Source organism: Phyllobates terribilis, unplaced genomic scaffold, assembly GCF_046119375.1.
Source record: "Phyllobates terribilis strain yellow unplaced genomic scaffold, ASM4611937v1 Scaffold_341__1_contigs__length_2033592, whole genome shotgun sequence".
Lineage (NCBI taxonomy): Eukaryota > Metazoa > Chordata > Amphibia > Anura > Dendrobatidae > Phyllobates > Phyllobates terribilis.
The window spans coordinates 963,268-989,343 of record NW_027363101.1 but is presented as its reverse complement, the minus strand read 5'-3'; the positions used below and the strand labels follow the sequence as shown (position 1 = coordinate 989,343).

Genomic DNA, 26,076 nt, shown 5'->3' with positions numbered 1-26,076 from the left:
GGGTGGAACGAGCAGCTGTCTACCCTTAGCAGCAGGGTTGCTGATTAATTACCTCTCCTGCTGCTGCTGCTGCTGGCTGTCCAGCAGCAGACTGAAGGTGGCTGCTGCTGTGCGCAGGTATATAAAGGCTCAGAGCCTATTATGACACGCGCAGCCAGCGTTCCATTGCCACATTCCGTCTACTGCAGGCGGGATACCTGGATGGCTGAATGTCACTGAGAAGCTCACAGAGACCGCCATAAGCAACAGTTTAAAAGAATGCCACAGACTAATCAACCAAACTTTTTGGGTTGGTTTCTCTTTTATAGTCTGCAGGCATTAAATGAAAGAAGTCAGTGTTCCAGCAGAGGGAGACAACGTTTCAGAAAAGGCATTGTAGCAAACCAAAAAATAAATTTTAAGCGCAGCAGAGTAACCAGCTCACATACCTGTTAGCTCAGGTGAGTTTAAAAGGCTGCTGTTGATAACAAGGGCATTTGCTAAATAGATGGTGTGTGTGCAACAATATACTGAAAGGTCAATTATATTGTGCAGCTTATCTCACCACCTGTAGTTATTTAGGTGAAAGCTCCAAAATGCTTGCCTAATATGTCTGTTTATACAAAAGGAAGTATAGAGGGAGAGCTAGATAGATAGCATTGCATTACATTACATTACATGGCAATGCAATGCACAGTTGCTGAAGTTGAACCAAAATGAGCTTGTCATCTGGCTTCTGCAACTTTTAACATGAAAAATCCAATGAGGAGAAGAAAAGCAAAGCCAAAGAGTCCATCCCAAAATCCGACAAACAAGCAAAATGAACAAAAAGCATTGAATTCAATTCTTTCTGATTTTAGAAACTGCATTAAAGAAGGGGTGCACCGGTCCTGGAGATACTGCAATACCAGGTCAATGCGTGGAGTGGACAGAGCAAGCTCTTTTTCCATCTCCCTGTTCTAAAAATCCATTTAATATATGGTCCCCAGATAGGGGACGTATCAGATATTAAACTGATAAGAACAGATACTACACTTGATCTTAGCCGAAAGGCCGAGAAGCGATAACCAGAATTGGTTTCCGACTACGGTGCCACCCAAGGATTCTGAAAAGTCCATTTGTGGAGATGGCCACCTGGACTCCCGTTAAGAAGACATGCTGTCAACCTCTAGATCCCTCACATGCCTGCACTTTTCGGCTTGCTGCTGCTGCAATCCACGCGTTTTAGATCTGCATAACTCCACCTCTTTTAGCACAGTACCCTCAACCCCCGGCTGTTCCCACCCGCCTCAACACCGTTGGAAGGGAGGAGAACCAATTAAGGCGGGGGGGGGGGGTGGAACGAGCAGCTGTCTACCCTTAGCAGGAGGGTTGCTGATTAATTACCTCTCCTGCTGCTGCTGCTGCTGGCTGTCCAGCAGCAGACTGAAGGTGGCTGCTGCTGTGCGCAGGTATATAAAGGCTCAGAGCCTATTATGACACGCGCAGCCAGCGTTCCATTGCCACATTCCGTCTACTGCAGGCGGGATACCTGGATGGCTGAATGTCACTGAGAAGCTCACAGAGACCGCCATAAGCAACAGTTTAAAAGAATGCCACAGACTAATCAACCAAACTTTTTGGGTTGGTTTCTCTTTTATAGTCTGCAGGCATTAAATGAAAGAAGTCAGTGTTCCAGCAGAGGGAGACAACGTTTCAGAAAAGGCATTGTAGCAAACCAAAAAAGAAATTTTAAGCGCAGCAGAGTAACCAGCTCACATACCTGTTAGCTCAGGTGAGTTTAAAAGGCTGCTGTTGATAACAAGGGCATTTGCTAAATAGATGGTGTGTGTGCAACAATATACTGAAAGGTCAATTATATTGTGCAGCTTATCTCACCACCTGTAGTTATTTAGGTGAAAGCTCCAAAATGCTTGCCTAATATGTCTGTTTATCCAAAAGGAAGTATAGAGGGAGAGCTAGATAGATAGCATTGCATTACATTACATTACATGGCAATGCAATGCACAGTTGCTGAAGTTGAACCAAAATGAGCTTGTCATCTGGCTTCTGCAACTTTTAACATGAAAAATCCAATGAGGAGAAGAAAAGCAAAGCCAAAGAGTTCATCCCAAAATCCGACAAACAAGCAAAATGAACAAAAAGCATTGAATTCAATTCTTTCTGATTTTAGAAACTGCATTAAAGAAGGGGTGCACCGGTCCTGGAGATACTGCAATACCAGGTCAATGCGTGGAGTGGACAGAGCAAGCTCTTTTTCCATCTCCCTGTTCTAAAAATCCATTTAATATATGGTCCCCAGATAGGGGACCTATCAGATATTAAACTGATAAGAACAGATACTACACTTGATCTTAGCCAAAAGGCCGAGAAGCGATAACCAGAATTGGTTTCCGACTACGGTGCCACCCAAGGATTCTGAAAAGTCCATTTGTGGAGATGGCCACCTGGACTCCCGTTAAGAAGACATGCTGTCAACCTCTAGATCCCTCACATGCCTGCACTTTTCGGCTTGCTGCTGATGCAATCCACGCGTTTTAGATCTGCATAACTCCACCTCTTTTAGCACAGTACCCTCAACCCCCGGCTGTTCCCACCCGCCTCAACACTGTTGGAAGGGAGGAGAACCAATTAAGGCGGGGGGGGGTGGAACGAGCAGCTGTCTACCCTTAGCAGGAGGGTTGCTGATTAATTACCTCTCCTGCTGCTGCTGCTGCTGGCTGTCCAGCAGCAGACTGAAGGTGGCTGCTGCTGTGCGCAGGTATATAAAGGCTCAGAGCCTATTATGACACGCGCAGCCAGCGTTCCATTGCCACATTCCGTCTACTGCAGGCGGGATACCTGGATGGCTGAATGTCACTGAGAAGCTCACAGAGACCGCCATAAGCAACAGTTTAAAAGAATGCCACAGACTAATCAACCAAACTTTTTGGGTTGGTTTCTCTTTTATAGTCTGCAGGCATTAAATGAAAGAAGTCAGTGTTCCAGCAGAGGGAGACAACGTTTCAGAAAAGGCATTGTAGCAAACCAAAAAAGAAATTTTAAGCGCAGCAGAGTAACCAGCTCACATACCTGTTAGCTCAGGTGAGTTTAAAAGGCTGCTGTTGATAACAAGGGCATTTGCTAAATAGATGGTGTGTGTGCAACAATATACTGAAAGGTCAATTATATTGTGCAGCTTATCTCACCACCTGTAGTTATTTAGGTGAAAGCTCCAAAATGCTTGCCTAATATGTCTGTTTATCCAAAAGGAAGTATAGAGGGAGAGCTAGATAGATAGCATTGCATTACATTACATTACATGGCAATGCAATGCACAGTTGCTGAAGTTGAACCAAAATGAGCTTGTCATCTGGCTTCTGCAACTTTTAACATGAAAAATCCAATGAGGAGAAGAAAAGCAAAGCCAAAGAGTCCATCCCAAAATCCGACAAACAAGCAAAATGAACAAAAAGCATTGAATTCAATTCTTTCTGATTTTAGAAACTGCATTAAAGAAGGGGTGCACCGGTCCTGGAGATACTGCAATACCAGGTCAATGCGTGGAGTGGACAGAGCAAGCTCTTTTTCCATCTCCCTGTTCTAAAAATCCATTTAATATATGGTCCCCAGATAGGGGACGTATCAGATATTAAACTGAAAAGAACAGATTTTTTTTTTTTTTTTTTTTTGAAAGCCCGAAATCGTGTACAAAACCCGAGTGCGCTTAAAAAAGTGACAAGTGCCACAAAAAAAGTGCACTAGGATGCTGGTCTTCTTGAAACCCTCTCCAAAAGGAGAAGGGTCCCCCAAACCATTCCCCGTCCCTCCGAGCCAAAAGGCCACAGCGAGGAACAGGGACAAAAAGCCACCTCCAGCCGAAGCCAGAGGCGACCCAATCTTACCCCCAGCACCTGCCCGAGTTCTCACCCGAGCAAGGCACTGGGAGCCAAAGACTGTGCTCCCCTCCCGGAAGAGGGGAGCCAACAACGCTCTCCTCCCGAAAGAGGAGAGCCAGGGGGGTTCAGGGGGGAGCGGAACCTGATGGCCACACACTCCCCCCCTAGACCTGCCAAGAGAGGAACCCGTAAGGGAACCGCATCCCGACAAAATCCTAGTAGGACGTGACACACGTGAATAAGTGGACACACAGTGACAAAGAAATTAAATAAATAGTGAAGGTTTCACAGTATAATACTGCCCGGACCTTCGACCGGGAATTGAAAAATTCCCCATCCTAAGGCCAGAAGGCCCGGAATAAGGGTGTGTGCGAAGAAAGAAAATTTGAAGTGCTTGTGCAAATGTGCCATAAACTCAAGTGGGGTTCCCAATCCCAGTGAGTTAAGGCACCCCAGGGTCACCACTCCTGGGGCACTTCACACTTCGGGCTTTCGATCTTCCCCGGCCCAATGGCGTCGATCCTGGGGGGCCATGCTTTCCACCATATGACTATATTAGCCACCTGGCGTACTAACAAGCGCCTAAACCCCAGTGTGCATAATGTATCAATCTACTAGGGCGGCCAACATCCAAAACCGCCTTTTCGAAAGATACTACACTTGATCTTAGCCAAAAGGCCGAGAAGCGATAACCAGAATTGGTTTCCGACTACGGTGCCACCCAAGGATTCTGAAAAGTCCATTTGTGGAGATGGCCACCTGGACTCCCGTTAAGAAGACATGCTGTCAACCTCTAGATCCCTCACATGCCTGCACTTTTCGGCTTGCTGCTGCTGCAATCCACGCGTTTTAGATCTGCATAACTCCACCTCTTTTAGCACAGTACCCTCAACCCCCGGCTGTTCCCACCCGCCTCAACACCGTTGGAAGGGAGGAGAACCAATTAAGGCGGGGGGGGGTGGAACGAGCAGCTGTCTACCCTTAGCAGGAGGGTTCCTGATTAATTACCTCTCCTGCTGCTGCTGCTGCTGGCTGTCCAGCAGCAGACTGAAGGTGGCTGCTGCTGTGCGCAGGTATATAAAGGCTCAGAGCCTATTATGACACGCGCAGCCAGCGTTCCATTGCCACATTCCGTCTACTGCAGGCGGGATACCTGGATGGCTGAATGTCACTGAGAAGCTCACAGAGACCGCCATAAGCAACAGTTTAAAAGAATGCCACAGACTAATCAACCAAACTTTTTGGGTTGGTTTCTCTTTTATAGTCTGCAGACATTAAATGAAAGAAGTCAGTGTTCCAGCAGAGGGAGACAACGTTTCAGAAAAGGCATTGTAGCAAACCAAAAAAGAAATTTTAAGCGCAGCAGAGTAACCAGCTCACATACCTGTTAGCTCAGGTGAGTTTAAAAGGCTGCTGTTGATAACAAGGGCATTTGCTAAATAGATGGTGTGTGTGCAACAATATACTGAAAGGTCAATTATATTGTGCAGCTTATCTCACCACCTGTAGTTATTTAGGTGAAAGCTCCAAAATGCTTGCCTAATATGTCTGTTTATCCAAAAGGAAGTATAGAGGGAGAGCTAGATAGATAGCATTGCATTACATTACATTACATGGCTATGCAATGCACAGTTGCTGAAGTTGAACCAAAATGAGCTTGTCATCTGGCTTCTGCAACTTTTAACATGAAAAATCCAATGAGGAGAAGAAAAGCAAAGCCAAAGAGTCCATCCAAAAATCCGACAAACAAGCAAAATGAACAAAAAGCATTGAATTCAATTCTTTCTGATTTTAGAAACTGCATTAAAGAAGGGGTGCACCGGTCCTGGAGATACTGCAATACCAGGTCAATGCGTGGAGTGGACAGAGCAAGCTCTTTTTCCATCTCCCTGTTCTAAAAATCCATTTAATATATGGTCCCCATATAGGGGACGTATCAGATATTAAACTGATAAGAACAGATACTACACTTGATCTTAGCCAAAAGGCCGAGAAGCGATAACCAGAATTGGTTTCCGACTACGGTGCCACCCAAGGATTCTGAAAAGTCCATTTGTGGAGATGGCCACCTGGACTCCCGTTAAGAAGACATGCTGTCAACCTCTAGATCCCTCACATGCCTGCACTTTTCGGCTTGCTGCTGCTGCAATCCACGCGTTTTAGATCTGCATAACTCCACCTCTTTTAGCACAGTACCCTCAACCCCTGGCTGTTCCCACCCGCCTCAACACCGTTGGAAGGGAGGAGAACCAATTAAGGCGGGGGGGGGGGTGGAACGAGCAGCTGTCTACCCTTAGCAGGAGGGTTGCTGATTAATTACCTCTCCTGCTGCTGCTGCTGCTGGCTGTCCAGCAGCAGACTGAAGGTGGCTGCTGCTGTGCGCAGGTATATAAAGGCTCAGAGCCAATTATGACACGCGCAGCCAGCGTTCCATTGCCACATTCCGTCTACTGCAGGCGGGATACCTGGATGGCTGAATGTCACTGAGAAGCTCACAGAGACCGCCATAAGCAACAGTTTAAAAGAATGCCACAGACTAATCAACCAAACTTTTTGGGTTGGTTTCTCTTTTATAGTCTGCAGGCATTAAATGAAAGAAGTCAGTGTTCCAGCAGAGGGAGACAACGTTTCAGAAAAGGCATTGTAGCAAACCAAAAAAGAAATTTTAAGCGCAGCAGAGTAACCAGCTCACATACCTGTTAGCTCAGGTGAGTTTAAAAGGCTGCTGTTGATAACAAGGGCATTTGCTAAATAGATGGTGTGTGTGCAACAATATACTGAAAGGTCAATTATATTGTGCAGCTTATCTCACCACCTGTAGTTATTTAGGTGAAAGCTCCAAAATGCTTGCCTAATATGTCTGTTTATCCAAAAGGAAGTATAGAGGGAGAGCTAGATAGATAGCATTGCATTACATTACATTACATGGCAATGCAATGCACAGTTGCTGAAGTTGAACCAAAATGAGCTTGTCATCTGGCTTCTGCAACTTTTAACATGAAAAATCCAATGAGGAGAAGAAAAGCAAAGCCAAAGAGTCCATCCCAAAATCCGACAAACAAGCAAAATGAACAAAAAGCTTTGAATTCAATTCTTTCTGATTTTAGAAACTGCATTAAAGAAGGGGTGCACCGGTAATGGAGATACTGCAATACCAGGTCAATGCGTGGAGTGGACAGAGCAAGCTCTTTTTCCATCTCCCTGTTCTAAAAATCCATTTAATATATGGTCCCCAGATAGGGGACGTATCAGATATTAAACTGATAAGAACAGATACTACACTTGATCTTAGCCAAAAGGCCGAGAAGCGATAACCAGAATTGGTTTCCGACTACGGTGCCACCCAAGGATTCTGAAAAGTCCATTTGTGGAGATGGCCACCTGGACTCCCGTTAAGAAGACATGCTGTCAACCTCTAGATCCCTCACATGCCTGCACTTTTCGGCTTGCTGCTGCTGCAATCCACGCGTTTTAGATCTGCATAACTCCACCTCTTTTAGCACAGTACCCTCAACCCCCGGCTGTTCCCACCCGCCTCAACACCGTTGGAAGGGAGGAGAACCAATTAAGGCGGGGGGGGGGTGGAACGAGCAGCTGTCTACCCTTAGCAGGAGGGTTGCTGATTAATTACCTCTCCTGCTGCTGCTGCTGGCTGTCCAGCAGCAGACTGAAGGTGGCTGCTGCTGTGCGCAGGTATATAAAGGCTCAGAGCCTATTATGACACGCGCAGCCAGCGTTCCATTGCCACATTCCGTCTACTGCAGGCGGGATACCTGGATGGCTGAATGTCACTGAGAAGCTCACAGAGACCGCCATAAGCAACAGTTTAAAAGAATGCCACAGACTAATCAACCAAACTTTTTGGGTTGGTTTCTCTTTTATAGTCTGCAGGCATTAAATGAAAGAAGTCAGTGTTCCAGCAGAGGGAGACAACGTTTCAGAAAAGGCATTGTAGCAAACCAAAAAAGAAATTTTAAGCGCAGCAGAGTAACCAGCTCACATACCTGTTAGCTCAGGTGAGTTTAAAAGGCTGCTGTTGATAACAAGGGCATTTGCTAAATAGATGGTGTGTGTGCAACAATATACTGAAAGGTCAATTATATTGTGCAGCTTATCTCACCACCTGTAGTTATTTAGGTGAAAGCTCCAAAATGCTTGCCTAATATGTCTGTTTATCCAAAAGGAAGTATAGAGGGAGAGCTAGATAGATAGCATTGCATTACATTACATTACATGGCAATGCAATGCACAGTTGCTGAAGTTGAACCAAAATGAGCTTGTCATCTAGCTTCTGCAACTTTTAACATGAAAAATCCAATGAGGAGAAGAAAAGCAAAGCCAAAGAGTCCATCCCAAAATCCGACAAACAAGCAAAATGAACAAAAAGCATTGAATTCAATTCTTTCTGATTTTAGAAACTGCATTAAAGAAGGGGTGCACCGGTCCTGGAGATACTGCAATACCAGGTCAATGCGTGGAGTGGACAGAGCAAGCTCTTTTTCCATCTCCCTGTTCTAAAAATCCATTTAATATATGGTCCCCAGATAGGGGACGTATCAGATATTAAACTGATAAGAACAGATACTACACTTGATCTTAGCCAAAAGGCCGAGAAGCGATAACCAGAATTGGTTTCCGACTACGGTGCCACCCAAGGATTCTGAAAAGTCCATTTGTGGAGATGGCCACCTGGACTCCCGTTAAGAAGACATGCTGTCAACCTCTAGATCCCTCACATGCCTGCACTTTTCGGCTTGCTGCTGCTGCAATCCACGCGTTTTAGATCTGCATAACTCCACCTCTTTTAGCACAGTACCCTCAACCCCCGGCTGTTCCCACCCGCCTCAACACCGTTGGAAGGGAGGAGAACCAATTAAGGCGGGGGGGGGTGGAACGAGCAGCTGTGTACCCTTAGCAGGAGGGTTGCTGATTAATTACCTCTCCTGCTGCTGCTGCTGCTGGCTGTCCAGCAGCAGACTGAAGGTGGCTGCTGCTGTGCGCAGGTATATAAAGGCTCAGAGCCTATTATGACACGCGCAGCCAGCGTTCCATTGCCACATTCCGTCTACTGCAGGCGGGATACCTGGATGGCTGAATGTCACTGAGAAGCTCACAGAGACCGCCATAAGCAACAGTTTAAAAGAATGCCACAGACTAATCAACCAAACTTTTTGGGTTGGTTTCTCTTTTATAGTCTGCAGGCATTAAATGAAAGAAGTCAGTGTTCCAGCAGAGGGAGACAATGTTTCAGAAAAGGCATTGTAGCAAACCAAAAAAGAAATTTTAAGCGCAGCAGAGTAACCAGCTCACATACCTGTTAGCTCAGGTGAGTTTAAAAGGCTGCTGTTGATAACAAGGGCATTTGCTAAATAGATGGTGTGTGTGCAACAATATACTGAAAGGTCAATTATATTGTGCAGCTTATCTCACCACCTGTAGTTATTTAGGTGAAAGCTCCAAAATGCTTGCCTAATATGTCTGTTTATCCAAAAGGAAGTATAGAGGGAGAGCTAGATAGATAGCATTGCATTACATTACATTACATGGCAATGCAATGCACAGTTGCTGAAGTTGAACCAAAATGAGCTTGTCATCTGGCTTCTGCAACTTTTAACATGAAAAATCCAATGAGGAGAAGAAAAGCAAAGCCAAAGAGTCCATCCCAAAATCCGACAAACAAGCAAAATGAACAAAAAGCATTGAATTCAATTCTTTCTGATTTTAGAAACTGCATTAAAGAAGGGGTGCATCGGTCCTGGAGATACTGCAATACCAGGTCAATGCGTGGAGTGGACAGAGCAAGCTCTTTTTCCATCTCCCTGTTCTAAAAATCCATTTAATATATGGTCCCCAGATAGGGGACGTATCAGATATTAAACTGATAAGAACAGATACTACACTTGATCTTAGTCAAAAGGCCGAGAAGCGATAACCAGAATTGGTTTCCGACTACGGTACCACCCAAGGATTCTGAAAAGTCCATTTGTGGAGATGGCCACCTGGACTCCCGTTAAGAAGACATGCTGTCAACCTCTAGATCCCTCACATGCCTGCACTTTTCGGCTTGCTGCTGCTGCAATCCACGCGTTTTAGATCTGCATAACTCCACCTCTTTTAGCACAGTACCCTCAACCCCCGGCTGTTCCCACCCGCCTCAACACCGTTGGAAGGGAGGAGAACCAATTAAGGCGGGGGGGGGGGTGGAACGAGCAGCTGTCTACCCTTAGCAGGAGGGTTGCTGATTAATTACCTCTCCTGCTGCTGCTGCTGCTGGCTGTCCAGCAGCAGACTGAAGGTGGCTGCTGCTGTGCGCAGGTATATAAAGGCTCAGAGCCTATTATGACACGCGCAGCCAGCGTTCCATTGCCACATTCCGTCTACTGCAGGCGGGATACCTGGATGGCTGAATGTCACTGAGAAGCTCACAGAGACCGCCATAAGCAACAGTTTAAAAGAATGCCACAGACTAATCAACCAAACTTTTTGGGTTGGTTTCTCTTTTATAGTCTGCAGGCATTAAATGAAAGAAGTCAGTGTTCCAGCAGAGGGAGACAACGTTTCAGAAAAGGCATTGTAGCAAACCAAAAAAGAAATTTTAAGCGCAGCAGAGTAACCAGCTCACATACCTGTTAGCTCAGGTGAGTTTAAAAGGCTGCTGTTGATAACAAGGGCATTTGCTAAATAGATGGTGTGTGTGCAACAATATACTGAAAGGTCAATTATATTGTGCAGCTTATCTCACCACCTGTAGTTATTTAGGTGAAAGCTCCAAAATGCTTGCCTAATATGTCTGTTTATCCAAAAGGAAGTATAGAGGGAGAGCTAGATAGATAGCATTGCATTACATTACATTACATGGCAAGGCAAGGCACAGTTGCTGAAGTTGAACCAAAATGAGCTTGTCATCTGGCTTCTGCAACTTTTAACATGAAAAATCCAATGAGGAGAAGAAAAGCAAAGCCAAAGAGTCCATCCCAAAATCCGACAAACAAGCAAAATGAACGAAAAGCATTGAATTCAATTCTTTCTGATTTTAGAAACTGCATTAAAGAAGGGGTGCACCGGTCCTGGAGATACTGCAATACCAGGTCAATGCATGGAGTGGACAGAGCAAGCTCTTTTTCCATCTCCCTGTTCTAAAAATCCATTTAATATATGGTCCCCAGATAGGGGACGTATCAGATATTAAACTGATAAGAACAGATACTACACTTGATCTTAGCCAAAAGGCCGAGAAGCGATAACCAGAATTGGTTTCCGACTACGGTGCCACCCAAGGATTCTGAAAAGTCCATTTGTGGAGATGGCCACCTGGACTCCCGTTAAGAAGACATGCTGTCAACCTCTAGATCCCTCACATGCCTGCACTTTTCGGCTTGCTGCTGCTGCAATCCACGCGTTTTAGATCTGCATAACTCCACCTCTTTTAGCACAGTACCCTCAACCCCCGGCTGTTCCCACCCGCCTCAACACCGTTGTAAGGGAGGAGAACCAATTAAGGTGGGGGGGGGGGGAACGAGCAGCTGTCTACCCTTAGCAGGAGGGTTGCTGATTAATTACCTCTCCTGCTGCTGCTGCTGCTGGCTGTCCAGCAGCAGACTGAAGGTGGCTGCTGCTGTGCGCAGGTATATAAAGGCTCAGAGCCTATTATGACACGCGCAGCCAGCGTTCCATTGCCACATTCCGTCTACTGCAGGCGGGATACCTGGATGGCTGAATGTCACTGAGAAGCTCACAGAGACCGCCATAAGCAACAGTTTAAAAGAATGCCACAGACTAATCAACCAAACTTTTTGGGTTGGTTTCTCTTTTATAGTCTGCAGGCATTAAATGAAAGAAGTCAGTGTTCCAGCAGAGGGAGACAACGTTTCAGAAAAGGCATTGTAGCAAACCAAAAAAGAAATTTTAAGCGCAGCAGAGTAACCAGCTCACATACCTGTTAGCTCAGGTGAGTTTAAAAGGCTGCTGTTGATAACAAGGGCATTTGCTAAATAGATGGTGTGTGTGCAACAATATACTGAAAGGTCAATTATATTGTGCAGCTTATCTCACCACCTGTAGTTATTTAGGTGAAAGCTCCAAAATGCTTGCCTAATATGTCTGTTTATCCAAAAGGAAGTATAGAGGGAGAGCTAGATAGATAGCATTGCATTACATTACATTACATGGCAATGCAATGCACAGTTGCTGAAGTTGAACCAAAATGAGCTTGTCATCTGGCTTCTGCAACTTTTAACATGAAAAATCCAATGAGGAGAAGAAAAGCAAAGCCAAAGAGTCCATCCCAAAATCCGACAAACAAGCAAAATGAACAAAAAGCATTGAATTCAATTCTTTCTGATTTTAGAAACTGCATTAAAGAAGGGGTGCACCGGTCCTGGAGATACTGCAATATCAGGTCAATGCGTGGAGTGGACAGAGCAAGCTCTTTTTCCATCTCCCTGTTCTAAAAATCCATTTAATATATGGTCCCCAGATAGGGGACGTATCAGATATTAAACTGATAAGAACAGATACTACACTTGATCTTAGCCAAAAGGCCGAGAAGCGATAACCAGAATTGGTTTCCGACTACGGTGCCACCCAAGGATTCTGAAAAGTCCATTTGTGGAGATGGCCACCTGGACTCCCGTTAAGAAGACATGCTGTCAACCTCTAGATCCCTCACATGCCTGCACTTTTCGGCTTGCTGCTGCTGCAATCCACGCGTTTTAGATCTGCATAACTCCACCTCTTTTAGCACAGTACCCTCAACCCCCGGCTGTTCCCACCCGCCTCAACACCGTTGGAAGGGAGGAGAACCAATTAAGGCGGGGGGGGGGGTGGAACGAGCAGCTGTCTACCCTTAGCAGGAGGGTTGCTGATTAATTACCTCTCCTGCTGCTGCTGCTGCTGGCTGTCCAGCAGCAGACTGAAGGTGGCTGCTGCTGTGCGCAGGTATATAAAGGCTCAGAGCCTATTATGACACGCGCAGCCAGCGTTCCATTGCCACATTCCGTCTACTGCAGGCGGGATACCTGGATGGCTGAATGTCACTGAGAAGCTCACAGAGACCGCCATAAGCAACAGTTTAAAAGAATGCCACAGACTAATCAACCAAACTTTTTGGGTTGGTTTCTCTTTTATAGTCTGCAGGCATTAAATGAAAGAAGTCAGTGTTCCAGCAGAGGGAGACAACGTTTCAGAAAAGGCATTGTAGCAAACCAAAAAAGAAATTTTAAGCGCAGCAGAGTAACCAGCTCACATACCTGTTAGCTCAGGTGAGTTTAAAAGGCTGCTGTTGATAACAAGGGCATTTGCTAAATAGATGGTGTGTGTGCAACAATATACTGAAAGGTCAATTATATTGTGCAGCTTATCTCACCACCTGTAGTTATTTAGGTGAAAGCTCCAAAATGCTTGCCTAATATGTCTGTTTATCCAAAAGGAAGTATAGAGGGAGAGCTAGATAGATAGCATTGCATTACATTACATTACATGGCAATGCAATGCACAGTTGCTGAAGTTGAACCAAAATGAGCTTGTCATCTGGCTTCTGCAACTTTTAACATGAAAAATCCAATGAGGAGAAGAAAAGCAAAGCCAAAGAGTCCATCCCAAAATCCGACAAACAAGCAAAATGAACAAAAAGCATTGAATTCAATTCTTTCTGATTTTAGAAACTGCATTAAAGAAGGGGTGCACCGGTCCTGGAGATACTGCAATACCAGGTCAATGCGTGGAGTGGACAGAGCAAGCTCTTTTTCCATCTCCCTGTTCTAAAAATCCATTTAATATATGGTCCCCAGATAGGGGACGTATCAGATATTAAACTGATAAGAACAGATTTTTTTTTTTTTGATTGAATATATCTTTTATTAGCACAAAAAATAAGTTAACAGACAGTGTACAGTGCCGCAGCCCAGTACACACAGAATTCTACATCATATTTACATAGCATGAGGATACGACGCACTAACTAGACACATCACACCCCTATGCTACACAAAACACTCAATCTGAAAGAAAAAGCATGTCAATCAATACAGTACGACGAACCGTGATAAGCGATGGGGATTGGGAAAAAGGGGATGGGGAGGGGAAAATCACAGGCCCGAAGCTTTATTGAAAGACAAGACACATAAGGGGAGAGGGGGAGGAGGGGTTTAGTCCTCATCCTCGTCCTCCGGACCGTCCATGATGGAATAGTCTCTGAGCAGGCTGTGGATCAGCCTGCGGCAATCCTGGATGGACATCCTCTCCCTCCTCAAGATGAGCCGGTTCCTGGCGACCCAAACGGCATCCTTGAAGCAGTTCATAAGGCGCCAAGCCTCCTGGATGGCTCCGACGGTATGAACCCCAGGGAAGAGTCCGTAAAGCACAGAATGGTGCGATAGGCTCGCCCTGGGGACAGAGTTCCTCAGGTCGTCCTCAAGTGCAGTCAATAGGCGCTGTGCAAATCCGCAGTCCCAAAAAGTGTGCAAAGATGTTTCCTCCACGAAGGGGCACCTTGGGCAGTACCGGGTCTTGCACAGGTTCCGGGCATGCATGAATGACCGGACGGTCAGTCCGCCCTGAATCGCCATCCACGACAAGTCCTTGTGCCCGTTGGTCAGCCTGTCAGACGACACATTTGTCCACACAGTCTCCAGCGTGTCCTGGTGAAGTCCTGTGATGTTCTCCACGTCATCCTTGGCTCTGATTAGCTTGTGGATAGTTTTGGGCTTCCACAAGTCGGGCTTGAGTCCCTCCAGTTGATGCTCCCCCACAAATCGAACGACGTCTCCGTAGAACCATGGCGTCGTCCAGTTGTAGGGGAAGGAGCTGTCCCACTTGTCCCAGCCGAGTCGCCTCCAAAGAGGAAGCAGGAAGAAGCGAGACATGGACCTGCCCGCGGAGCCATTCTTGACTTGCAAAGTCCGGCGGACACAATCACACACAAAAGAGGATCGCAGGAGGGTGGGGATATCTGGAACGCCCTTCCCACCCTTGCGAGGCTCCTTGTACATGACGGCCCGCCTGACTCTGTCCATCTTGGATCCCCAGACAAAGTGAAACACTGTCCTGGTAATGGCCCTGCACACAGTGACGTGTGGGGGCCAGGCCTGCGCCGTGTACTGCAAGACGGGCAGGACCTCATTACGCAGGACGAGTGCCTTACCCTCACAAGTGAGGTGTCTGAGGCTCCAGAGTCCGATCCGTTGCTTCACCTTGGCCAAGCGTTCTTGCCAGGACTTGAGGGCCGCTCCTTCCTTCCCGAACCAGACTCCCAGCACCTTGAGGAAATCCGGTTGAATGTTGAAGGGGAAGGGGGCGGAGGAGGCCGGCTGCCAATCCCCGAAGAGCATGGCTTCCGACTTCCTGCAGTTGACTTTGGCCCCTGAAGCCCGGCCGAACCTCTCACACGTCTGGACGAGGGCGTCGACTGAACCACGATCAGCGCAGAAGACGGTGACGTCGTCCATGTAGAGCGAGCACTTGACCTCGTGTCGTCCCGGACCCGGTGCGGTGATCCCTCTGATCTCTCCATTCTGCCGGATAGCCTCTGCGAAGAGTTCTATAACACAAACAAAAAGAAGAGGTGATAGAGGGCAGCCTTGTCTGACCCCAGAGAGGACAGGGAAGGGGTCAGTCTTCCAGCCGTTCACCAACACCGAGCTGTGGATATCAAAATACATCAGACGGACATACGAACAAAACATGTTACCCAAACCTAACCGGTGCAGAGCTCGGCCCATGAACTCGTGGGAAACCCGGTCGAAGGCCTTCTCCTGATCCAAGGAGACCAGGGCCGCGTGTGCGCGGCGGACCTTGATGTACTCGACCGTGTCCCGCACGAGAGCGAGGCTGTCTGCGATGCGACGTCCAGGGATGCCGCAGGTCTGGTCCGGGTGGATGATCCGTCCGATGACCGTCTTAAGTCGTGTCGCCATCGTCTTGGCCAGGATCTTGTAGTCCACGTTGAGCAGAGTGATGGGACGCCAATTCCTCAGGTCGCACCTCTCTCCCTTCCGCTTGTACAGGATCGTGACCATTCCTTCCCTCAAAGATGGAGGCATTCTACCCTCCACCACCATCTCCTCGTACAGGTCCAACAGGTCCGGACAGATGAGGTCTCCCAGCGCTACATAGAGCTCCGCTGGAAGACCATCACTGCCCGGGGTCCTGCCGGTCCTAAAGGATTTAGCGGCAGAGAGCAATTCGCCCACCATCAGAGGTTTGTCCAAGGCTGCCGTGCCTGCAGGATCAAGATGGTTAGTGATACCTGACAGGAACTTATCAGCAGCGTCGGGGTCGGTAGTCTTGTGGGAGTAGAGTTCGCTGTAGAAGTCGCTGACGACCCTCATCACGTCCTCCTTCCCACGTCGCATGTTTCCGCTCTCGTCTCGCAGCTCGTTCAGGGGCGTGTGACCGGCATGAAGTTTCCTGAAAAAGAATGAGTTACATTTCTCACCCTTCTCCAGATTCTCCACTTTGGAACGGAAGACGATTCGCTTGGACTCCTCCTCAAAGTGCCTTTTCAGGCTCTTCTTGGTCTCCTCCAGCTCCTCCCTCACGTCCCAGCCGCAGTGAAGAAGGTCCTGCAGCGACCGCAGCTCGCGCTGCAGCCCTCTGAAGTCCCTCCTCTTCTCACACGCCTGTTGTCGACCCTTGGCCTGAAAGAAACAGCGAAACTCAAGTTTAACATATTCCCACCAATCAGAGACTGTTTGGAAGCTACCCTTGTAGGACTGCCACATTGCGTAGGCTGCTCTCAGCTCCTCCACGACTTCATTCTGAGCCAGCAGAGCACAATTCAGCTTCCAGGAGCCGGGGCCGGACGGAAAACCGTCGCCGAGGACACCTTGTAAGTGAATGGCTCTGTGGTCGGAGAAGAAGCAGGAGACCATCGAGTGCCTACTCTGCCTGACTGCCCGAGAGGTGAACACAAAGTCAATCCTGGAGCGGAGTGAGCCATCGGGTCGGCTCCATGAATAGTTCGTGGAGCCTCTCCCCATGGAGCCCACCACATCCTGAAGAGAAGCCTCGGTTACCATCTCGATGAGCAGCTTGGACGTGATGTCCAACTTGGCAGATGTGCCAGAACTACGACCATCCTCCTCGATGGGGCAGTTGAAATCCCCGGCCATCACTAAGGTCCTGGTGGTGGCAAGCTGAAGCCGCAGGGTCTGGAAAAGCTCCAAACGCTCATTCTTCAGTGGGGACGCATACACGTTGATGAACCTGACAGGTTCTCCCGCCCAGTTGCCATCTACAACAAGAGCCCTGCCGCAGATGAGCTCCTGGACGGACTCAAGCGTGAATGCGCCCCCCCTGATCAGAATTGCGACCCCCGCAGACTTGCAGTCACCCCCACCGGACCAGTAGGATGGACCGTGGGACCACTCCCTGGCCAGATGTTTGAAGGACCTAGAGGAGGGAAGGGAACATTCCTGCAACATATAAACATCACACAACTGGGAAGTAAGGAAGGCATAAATAGTCTGACGTCTAAACTTGTCCTTGATGCTCCTGACATTAATGGAAAATAAGTGAATATTAGCCATCATGTAGGGAAAAAAGAAAAAGTTAGCGCAGGCCATACACCTTAGTTACCACTCCGGTCGGGTGGTCCCTCGTCGGTGTTGACTGCTGGTGACGGGATCACCAGCAGGCCCTCTTCCTCCATCTGGTCAAGCAGCGCGGCCTCGATCTCGGCGACCACCAGTTCCTCCTCTTCTGGCTCGGCCACCAGGGTCTCAACCATGTGCTCCATCTCTTCTGGCTCAGGGAGGGTATCCTCCTTTTCGCCTACGAAATCCAGAATCTTCTTTTTGGAGGATTCAGTAGCAGGGCTGTCCTCCACCTTCCTCTTTCCCCGGGTTGGAACTGGGGAGACAAGAAGGGGAAAATCCTCCTCGGAATAGATAGCGGCGGGTGGAGGAAAGGTTAATTCCACCGCTACCATGGTCTGGGGAGGGAGAGTGGCTGCCGGGGCAGGGGAAAGGACACCTGCTGAGGAGTAGGGGAAGGAGGAAGAGGAAGTGGAATCCTCAGCAGGGGTGGCCGGGGTGGGGGGGGATTGGACGGGGGTGGCAGGGGGAGGGATCGAGAGAGGGGTGACAGAACTCTTACCCTCCTTTGACTTTTTCTTCTGCTTCGGAGCTGCTGGGACCGTCGCTGGGGCTTTGGCCACCGACTCCTTGACCGCTTTGGCCTTGGTCGTCTCGGCCTTGGCCGCTGGGGCCTTGGTCGTCGCGTCCTTGACCTTCACAGGCCTGGTCGTCGGGGCCTTGTCCTCCGTAGCTGGGGTCGTCGCAACCACCGATGCCCAGGATCTCTCACGCTTGGGGCAATCCTTGTACAGATGAGCCGCCAGCCCACACAGGTTGCAGGACGTCTTCTTCGGGCAGTCCTTCGAGCTGTGTCCCGTCACTCGACAAATCCTGCAGGCATCCTCCTTGCAGTCCTTCATCTCGTGGCCGTTCTTGCCGCATCTCCTGCAGTTCCGCGGCATGTCCGGGTAATAGATGAGGCCGTAGGAGTTGCCCAGGGAGAATGTCGGGGGCAGGTGCCGAAGTCCGTCTGAGTACGCCAGGTCCCTGTGAAGTCTAACGGTCACTGACCACTTACCTGTCCAGAAGCCGAGTCCATTCAGGATGTGAGAGGGTTCCTTCACAACCAAACAGAAGCGTCTCAGGAAGGTACAGATGTCTTGGCCTGGGGTGTGCGGGTTGCGCATGGAGACCGTGATCCTCCTTTCGTCCCTCTGGATAGGGCAGCTACCTGTAAAGGCAGAGAAAGAATTATCCGGTCCTTTTGCGCTTACCATTTCCCAGAACCTCCTGCAGGTGTTCACAGTGGCGAAGGTGACGAAGAAGATCCCCGTCAAGAAGGTCTGGATGCTGAGGGTGTCCGACCTGGAGAAGCCTCGATCCAGCAGCATCTTCTGGCAGAACACGTCCGAGGACATGTCCGGCACCCTCCCATCCACTTCCTTCAGCTTCAGGGCCACCGTCTGCCGCATCCATGGCTCCAGGGCTGGAGCTTCGTGGCGGGGCTTCTGGGGTCCCTTCTGCTGGCCAGTCGTGGAGGCAGAGTCCTTGGGGGCAGAATCGGCTCCTGGCTGGGCCCTCCTGGCTGTCCCCTGCTCCAGGCTATTCTTTTCGGCCTTCCTCGCAGCGCTTGCCATGGCTTTCCTCCTGCAGTTACTTCTTGGAGCTGGATCTGGAACTCTTCCCGGAATGGGTGGAGCTATGCAGATTCTTCTCCCGTCGTGTTCTGGACAAATTCCCCGAAAGGTCTTTGTCTCGATTATTTTCTTCCTCGAAGATTCCACAGGACAGCCCGATTCTTCTCCGAGTCTTCGTCTTCTTCTGGATTCTTTAGAGCTTCTTCCTCCCACCGATATCCGCCTTCCTTCTCCGATGTCAGCTGGGCTCCGAAGCTCTTCTCCTTCCGAGTTCGATCGCTCTCGTCAAGTGTAGATCGTAGCTCTTGTGTTCTTAAAAGAACAGATACTACACTTGATCTTAGCCAAAAGGCCGAGAAGCGATAACCAGAATTGGTTTCCGACTACGGTGCCACCCAAGGATTCTGAAAAGTCCATTTGTGGAGATGGCCACCTGGACTCCCGTTAAGAAGACATGCTGTCAACCTCTAGATCCCTCACATGCCTGCACTTTTCGGCTTGCTGCTGCTGCAATCCACGCGTTTTAGATCTGCATAACTCCACCTCTTTTAGCACAGTACCCTCAACCCCCGGCTGTTCCCACCCGCCTCAACACCGTTGGAAGGGAGGAGAACCAATTAAGGCGGGGGGGGGGGGTGGAACGAGCAGCTGTCTACCCTTAGCAGGAGGGTTGCTGATTAATTACCTCTCCTGCTGCTGCTGCTGCTGGCTGTCCAGCAGCAGACTGAAGGTGGCTGCTGCTGTGCGCAGGTATATAAAGGCTCAGAGCCTATTATGACACGCGCAGCCAGCGTTCCATTGCCACATTCCGTCTACTGCAGGCGGGATACCTGGATGGCTGAATGTCACTGAGAAGCTCACAGAGACCGCCATAAGCAACAGTTTAAAAGAATGCCACAGACTAATCAACCAAACTTTTTGGGTTGGTTTCTCTTTTATAGTCTGCAGGCATTAAATGAAAGAAGTCAGTGTTCCAGCAGAGGGAGACAACGTTTCAGAAAAGGCATTGTAGCAAACCAAAAAAGAAATTTTAAGCGCAGCAGAGTAACCAGCTCACATACCTGTTAGCTCAGGTGAGTTTAAAAGGCTGCTGTTGATAACAAGGGCATTTGCTAAATAGATGGTGTGTGTGCAACAATATACTGAAAGGTCAATTATATTGTGCAGCTTATCTCACCACCTGTAGTTATTTAGGTGAAAGCTCCAAAATGCTTGCCTAATATGTCTGTTTATCCAAAAGGAAGTATAGAGGGAGAGCTAGATAGATAGCATTGCATTACATTACATTACATGGCAATGCAATGCACAGTTGCTGAAGTTGAACCAAAATGAGCTTGTCATCTGGCTTCTGCAACTTTTAACATGAAAAATCCAATGAGGAGAAGAAAAGCAAAGCCAAAGAGTCCATCCCAAAATCCGACAAACAAGCAAAATGAACAAAAAGCATTGAATTCAATTCTTTCTGATTTTAGAAACTGCATTAAAGAAGGGGTGCACCGGTCCTGGAGATACTGCAATACCAGGTCAATGCGTGGAGTGGACAGAGCAAGCTCTTTTTCCATCTCCCTGTTCTAAAAATCCATTTAATATATGGTCCCCAGATAGGGGACGTATCAGATATTAAACTGATAAGAACAGATACTACACTTGATCTTAGCCAAAAGGCCGAGAAGCGATAACCAGAATTGGTTTCCGACTACGGTGCCACCCAAGGATTCTGAAAAGTCCATTTGTGGAGATGGCCACCTGGACTCCCGTTAAGAAGACATGCTGTCAACCTCTAGATCCCTCACATGCCTGCACTTTTCGGCTTGCTGCTGCTGCAATCCACGCGTTTTAGATCTGCATAACTCCACCTCTTTTAGCACAGTACCCTCAACCCCCGGCTGTTCCCACCCGCCTCAACACCGTTGGAAGGGAGGAGAACCAATTAAGGCGGGGGGGGGGTGGAACGAGCAGCTGTCTACCCTTAGCAGGAGGGTTGCTGATTAATTACCTCTCCTGCTGCTGCTGCTGCTGGCTGTCCAGCAGCAGACTGAAGGTGGCTGCTGCTGTGCGCAGGTATATAAAGGCTCAGAGCCTATTATGACACGCGCAGCCAGCGTTCCATTGCCACATTCCGTCTACTGCAGGCGGGATACCTGGATGGCTGAATGTCACTGAGAAGCTCACAGAGACCGCCATAAGCAACAGTTTAAAAGAATGCCACAGACTAATCAACCAAACTTTTTGGGTTGGTTTCTCTTTTATAGTCTGCAGGCATTAAATGAAAGAAGTCAGTGTTCCAGCAGAGGGAGACAACGTTTCAGAAAAGGCATTGTAGCAAACCAAAAAAGAAATTTTAAGCGCAGCAGAGTAACCAGCTCACATACCTGTTAGCTCAGGTGAGTTTAAAAGGCTGCTGTTGATAACAAGGGCATTTGCTAAATAGATGGTGTGTGTGCAACAATATACTGAAAGGTCAATTATATTGTGCAGCTTATCTCACCACCTGTAGTTATTTAGGTGAAAGCTCCAAAATGCTTGCCTAATATGTCTGTTTATCCAAAAGGAAGTATAGAGGGAGAGCTAGATAGATAGCATTGCATTACATTACATTACATGGCAATGCAATGCACAGTTGCTGAAGTTGAACCAAAATGAGCTTGTCATCTGGCTTCTGCAACTTTTAACATGAAAAATCCAATGAGGAGAAGAAAAGCAAAGCCAAAGAGTCCATCCCAAAATCCGACAAACAAGCAAAATGAACAAAAAGCATTGAATTCAATTCTTTCTGATTTTAGAAACTGCATTAAAGAAGGGGTGCACCGGTCCTGGAGATACTGCAATACCAGGTCAATGCGTGGAGTGGACAGAGCAAGCTCTTTTTCCATCTCCCTGTTCTAAAAATCCATTTAATATATGGTCCCCAGATAGGGGACGTATCAGATATTAAACTGATAAGAACAGATACTACACTTGATCTTAGCCAAAAGGCCGAGAAGCGATAACCAGAATTGGTTTCCGACTACGGTGCCACCCAAGGATTCTGAAAAGTCCATTTGTGGAGATGGCCACCTGGACTCCCGTTAAGAAGACATGCTGTCAACCTCTAGATCCCTCACATGCCTGCACTTTTCGTCTTGCTGCTGCTGCAATCCACGCGTTTTAGATCTGCATAACTCCACCTCTTTTAGCACAGTACCCTCAACCCCCGGCTGTTCCCACCCGCCTCAACACCGTTGGAAGGGAGGAGAACCAATTAAGGCGGGGGGGGGGGGGGTGGAACGAGCAGCTGTCTACCCTTAGCAGGAGGGTTGCTGATTAATTACCTCTCCTGCTGCTGCTGCTGCTGGCTGTCCAGCAGCAGACTGAAGGTGGCTGCTGCTGTGCGCAGGTATATAAAGGCTCAGAGCCTATTATGACACGCGCAGCCAGCGTTCCATTGCCACATTCCGTCTACTGCAGGCGGGATACCTGGATGGCTGAATGTCACTGAGAAGCTCACAGAGACCGCCATAAGCAACAGTTTAAAAGAATGCCACAGACAAATCAACCAAACTTTTTGGGTTGGTTTCTCTTTTATAGTCTGCAGGCATTAAATGAAAGAAGTCAGTGTTCCAGCAGAGGGAGACAACGTTTCAGAAAAGGCATTGTAGCAAACCAAAAAAGAAATTTTAAGCGCAGCAGAGTAACCAGCTCACATACCTGTTAGCTCAGGTGAGTTTAAAAGGCTGCTGTTGATAACAAGGGCATTTGCTAAATAGATGGTGTGTGTGCAACAATATACTGAAAGGTCAATTATATTGTGCAGCTTATCTCACCACCTGTAGTTATTTAGGTGAAAGCTCCAAAATGCTTGCCTAATATGTCTGTTTATCCAAAAGGAAGTATAGAGGGAGAGCTAGATAGATAGCATTGCATTACATTACATTACATGGCAATGCAATGCACAGTTGCTGAAGTTGAACCAAAATGAGCTTGTCATCTGGCTTCTGCAACTTTTAACATGAAAAATCCAATGAGGAGAAGAAAAGCAAAGCCAAAGAGTCCATCCCAAAATCCGACAAACAAGCAAAATGAACAAAAAGCATTGAATTCAATTCTTTCTGATTTTAGAAACTGCATTAAAGAAGGGGTGCACCGGTCCTGGAGATACTGCAATACCAGGTCAATGCGTGGAGTGGACAGAGCAAGCTCTTTTTCCATCTCCCTGTTCTAAAAATCCATTTAATATATGGTCCCCAGATAGGGGACGTATCAGATATTAAACTGATAAGAACAGATACTACACTTGATCTTAGCCAAAAGGCCGAGAAGCGATAACCAGAATTGGTTTCCGACTACGGTGCCACCCAAGGATTCTGAAAAGTCCATTTGTGGAGATGGCCACCTGGACTCCCGTTAAGAAGACATGCTGTCAACCTCTAGATCCCTCACATGCCTGCACTTTTCGGCTTGCTGCTGCTGCAATCCACGCGTTTTAGATCTGCATAACTCCACCTCTTTTAGCACAGTACCCTCAACCCCCGGCTGTTCCCACCCGCCTCAACACCGTTGGAAGGGAGGAGAACCAATTAAGGCGGGGGGGGGGGTGGAACGAGCAGCTGTCTACCCTTAGCAGGAGGGTTGCTGATTAATTACCTCTCCTGCTGCTGCTGCTGCTGGCTGTCCAGCAGCAGACTGAAGGTGGCTGCTGCTGTGCGCAGGTATATAAAGGCTCAGAGCCTATTATGACACGCGCAGCCAGCGTTCCATTGCCACATTCCGTCTACTGCAGGCGGGATACCTGGATGGCTGAATGTCACTGAGAAGCTCACAGAGACCGCCATAAGCAACAGTTTAAAAGAATGCCACAGACTAATCAACCAAACTTTTTGGGTTGGTTTCTCTTTTATAGTCTGCAGGCATTAAATGAAAGAAGTCAGTGTTCCAGCAGAGGGAGACAACGTTTCAGAAAAGGCATTGTAGCAAACCAAAAAAGAAATTTTAAGCGCAGCAGAGTAACCAGCTCACATACCTGTTAGCTCAGGTGAGTTTAAAAGGCTGCTGTTGATAACAAGGGCATTTGCTAAATAGATGGTGTGTGTGCAACAATATACTGAAAGGTCAATTAAATTGTGCAGCTTATCTCACCACCTGTAGTTATTTAGGTGAAAGCTCCAAAATGCTTGCCTAATATGTCTGTTTATCCAAAAGGAAGTATAGAGGGAGAGCTAGATAGATAGCATTGCATTACATTACATTACATGGCAATGCAATGCACAGTTGCTGAAGTTGAACCAAAATGAGCTTGTCATCTGGCTTCTGCAACTTTTAACATGAAAAATCCAATGAGGAGAAGAAAAGCAAAGCCAAAGAGTCCATCCCAAAATCCGACAAACAAGCAAAATGAACAAAAAGCATTGAATTCAATTCTTTCTGATTTTAGAAACTGCATTAAAGAAGGGGTGCACCGGTCCTGGAGATACTGCAATACCAGGTCAATGCGTGGAGTGGACAGAGCAAGCTCTTTTTCCATCTCCCTGTTCTAAAAATCCATTTAATATATGATCCCCAGATAGGGGACGTATCAGATATTAAACTGATAAGAACAGATACAACACTTGATCTTAGCCAAAAGGCCGAGAAGCGATAACCAGAATTGGTTTCCGACTACGGTGCCACCCAAGGATTCTGAAAAGTCCATTTGTGGAGATGGCCACCTGGACTCCCGTTAAGAAGACATGCTGTCAACCTCTAGATCCCTCACATGCCTGCACTTTTCGGCTTGCTGCTGCTGCAATCCACGCGTTTTAGATCTGCATAACTCCACCTCTTTTAGCACAGTACCCTCAACCCCCGGCTGTTCCCACCCGCCTCAACACCGTTGGAAGGGAGGAGAACCAATTAAGGCGGGGGGGGGTGGAACGAGCAGCTGTCTACCCTTAGCAGGAGGGTTGCTGATTAATTACCTCTCCTGCTGCTGCTGCTGCTGGCTGTCCAGCAGCAGACTGAAGGTGGCTGCTGCTGTGCGCAGGTATATAAAGGCTCAGAGCCTATTATGACACGCGCAGCCAGCGTTCCATTGCCACATTCCGTCTACTGCAGGCGGGATACCTGGATGGCTGAATGTCACTGAGAAGCTCACAGAGACCGCCATAAGCAACAGTTTAAAAGAATGCCACAGACTAATCAACCAAACTTTTTGGGTTGGTTTCTCTTTTATAGTCTGCAGGCATTAAATGAAAGAAGTCAGTGTTCCAGCAGAGGGAGACAACGTTTCAGAAAAGGCATTGTAGCAAACCAAAAAAGAAATTTTAAGCGCAGCAGAGTAACCAGCTCACATACCTGTTAGCTCAGGTGAGTTTAAAAGGCTGCTGTTGATAACAAGGGCATTTGCTAAATAGATGGTGTGTGTGCAACAATATACTGAAAGGTCAATTATATTGTGCAGCTTATCTCACCACCTGTAGTTATTTAGGTGAAAGCTCCAAAATGCTTGCCTAATATGTCTGTTTATCCAAAAGGAAGTATAGAGGGAGAGCTAGATAGATAGCATTGCATTACATTACATTACATGGCAATGCAATGCACAGTTGCTGAAGTTGAACCAAAATGAGCTTGTCATCTGGCTTCTGCAACTTTTAACATGAAAAATCCAATGAGGAGAAGAAAAGCACAGCCAAAGAGTCCATCCAAAAATCCGACAAACAAGCAAAATGAACAAAAAGCATTGAATTCAATTCTTTCTGATTTTAGAAACTGCATTAAAGAAGGGGTGCACCGGTCCTGGAGATACAGCAATACCAGGTCAATGCGTGGAGTGGACAGAGCAAGCTCTTTTTCCATCTCCCTGTTCTAAAAATCCATTTAATATATGGTCCCCAGATAGGGGACGTATCAGATATTAAACTGATAAGAACAGATACTACACTTGATCTTAGCCAAAAGGCCGAGAAGCGATAACCAGAATTGGTTTCCGACTACGGTGCCACCCAAGGATTCTGAAAAGTCCATTTGTGGAGATGGCCACCTGGACTCCCGTTAAGAAGACATGCTGTCAACCTCTAGATCCCTCACATGCCTGCACTTTTCGGCTTGCTGCTG

General features: G+C 47.7%; 15 non-coding genes and 2 pseudogenes across 15 annotated transcripts; all 17 read right to left on the bottom strand.

Moving 5' to 3' along the window:
- Positions 1-853: 853 nt before the first annotated feature.
- LOC141222002 (U2 spliceosomal RNA) lies at positions 854-1,044 on the bottom strand. The gene has a single exon (XR_012289913.1). It is a non-coding gene; the product is annotated as a U2 spliceosomal RNA (small nuclear RNA).
- A 1,122-nt stretch (positions 1,045-2,166) lies between these two features.
- LOC141221994 (U2 spliceosomal RNA) lies at positions 2,167-2,357 on the bottom strand. The gene has a single exon (XR_012289905.1). It is a non-coding gene; the product is annotated as a U2 spliceosomal RNA (small nuclear RNA).
- Positions 2,358-3,476: 1,119 nt separating this feature from the next.
- LOC141222070 (U2 spliceosomal RNA) lies at positions 3,477-3,668 on the bottom strand. Its single transcript, XR_012289968.1, has one exon. It is a non-coding gene; the product is annotated as a U2 spliceosomal RNA (small nuclear RNA).
- Positions 3,669-4,455: 787 nt separating this feature from the next.
- On the bottom strand, positions 4,456-4,547 carry LOC141222097 (U2 spliceosomal RNA; annotated as a pseudogene).
- A 1,119-nt stretch (positions 4,548-5,666) lies between these two features.
- On the bottom strand, positions 5,667-5,857 carry LOC141221975 (U2 spliceosomal RNA). The gene has a single exon (XR_012289887.1). It is a non-coding gene; the product is annotated as a U2 spliceosomal RNA (small nuclear RNA).
- A 1,121-nt stretch (positions 5,858-6,978) lies between these two features.
- On the bottom strand, positions 6,979-7,169 carry LOC141222033 (U2 spliceosomal RNA). The gene has a single exon (XR_012289943.1). It is a non-coding gene; the product is annotated as a U2 spliceosomal RNA (small nuclear RNA).
- A 1,117-nt stretch (positions 7,170-8,286) lies between these two features.
- Positions 8,287-8,477, bottom strand: LOC141221895 (U2 spliceosomal RNA). The gene has a single exon (XR_012289812.1). It is a non-coding gene; the product is annotated as a U2 spliceosomal RNA (small nuclear RNA).
- A 1,119-nt stretch (positions 8,478-9,596) lies between these two features.
- LOC141222034 (U2 spliceosomal RNA) lies at positions 9,597-9,787 on the bottom strand. Its single transcript, XR_012289944.1, has one exon. It is a non-coding gene; the product is annotated as a U2 spliceosomal RNA (small nuclear RNA).
- Positions 9,788-10,908: 1,121 nt separating this feature from the next.
- Positions 10,909-11,099, bottom strand: LOC141221977 (U2 spliceosomal RNA). Its single transcript, XR_012289889.1, has one exon. It is a non-coding gene; the product is annotated as a U2 spliceosomal RNA (small nuclear RNA).
- Positions 11,100-12,218: 1,119 nt separating this feature from the next.
- Positions 12,219-12,409, bottom strand: LOC141222014 (U2 spliceosomal RNA). Its single transcript, XR_012289924.1, has one exon. It is a non-coding gene; the product is annotated as a U2 spliceosomal RNA (small nuclear RNA).
- Positions 12,410-13,530: 1,121 nt separating this feature from the next.
- On the bottom strand, positions 13,531-13,730 carry LOC141222055 (U2 spliceosomal RNA). Its single transcript, XR_012289961.1, has one exon. It is a non-coding gene; the product is annotated as a U2 spliceosomal RNA (small nuclear RNA).
- Positions 13,731-19,294: 5,564 nt separating this feature from the next.
- On the bottom strand, positions 19,295-19,372 carry LOC141222080 (U2 spliceosomal RNA; annotated as a pseudogene).
- Positions 19,373-20,494: 1,122 nt separating this feature from the next.
- LOC141221894 (U2 spliceosomal RNA) lies at positions 20,495-20,685 on the bottom strand. Its single transcript, XR_012289811.1, has one exon. It is a non-coding gene; the product is annotated as a U2 spliceosomal RNA (small nuclear RNA).
- Positions 20,686-21,805: 1,120 nt separating this feature from the next.
- Positions 21,806-21,996, bottom strand: LOC141221893 (U2 spliceosomal RNA). The gene has a single exon (XR_012289810.1). It is a non-coding gene; the product is annotated as a U2 spliceosomal RNA (small nuclear RNA).
- A 1,124-nt stretch (positions 21,997-23,120) lies between these two features.
- LOC141221892 (U2 spliceosomal RNA) lies at positions 23,121-23,311 on the bottom strand. Its single transcript, XR_012289809.1, has one exon. It is a non-coding gene; the product is annotated as a U2 spliceosomal RNA (small nuclear RNA).
- Positions 23,312-24,432: 1,121 nt separating this feature from the next.
- On the bottom strand, positions 24,433-24,623 carry LOC141222025 (U2 spliceosomal RNA). The gene has a single exon (XR_012289935.1). It is a non-coding gene; the product is annotated as a U2 spliceosomal RNA (small nuclear RNA).
- A 1,119-nt stretch (positions 24,624-25,742) lies between these two features.
- Positions 25,743-25,933, bottom strand: LOC141222001 (U2 spliceosomal RNA). Its single transcript, XR_012289912.1, has one exon. It is a non-coding gene; the product is annotated as a U2 spliceosomal RNA (small nuclear RNA).
- Positions 25,934-26,076: the final 143 nt, after the last annotated feature.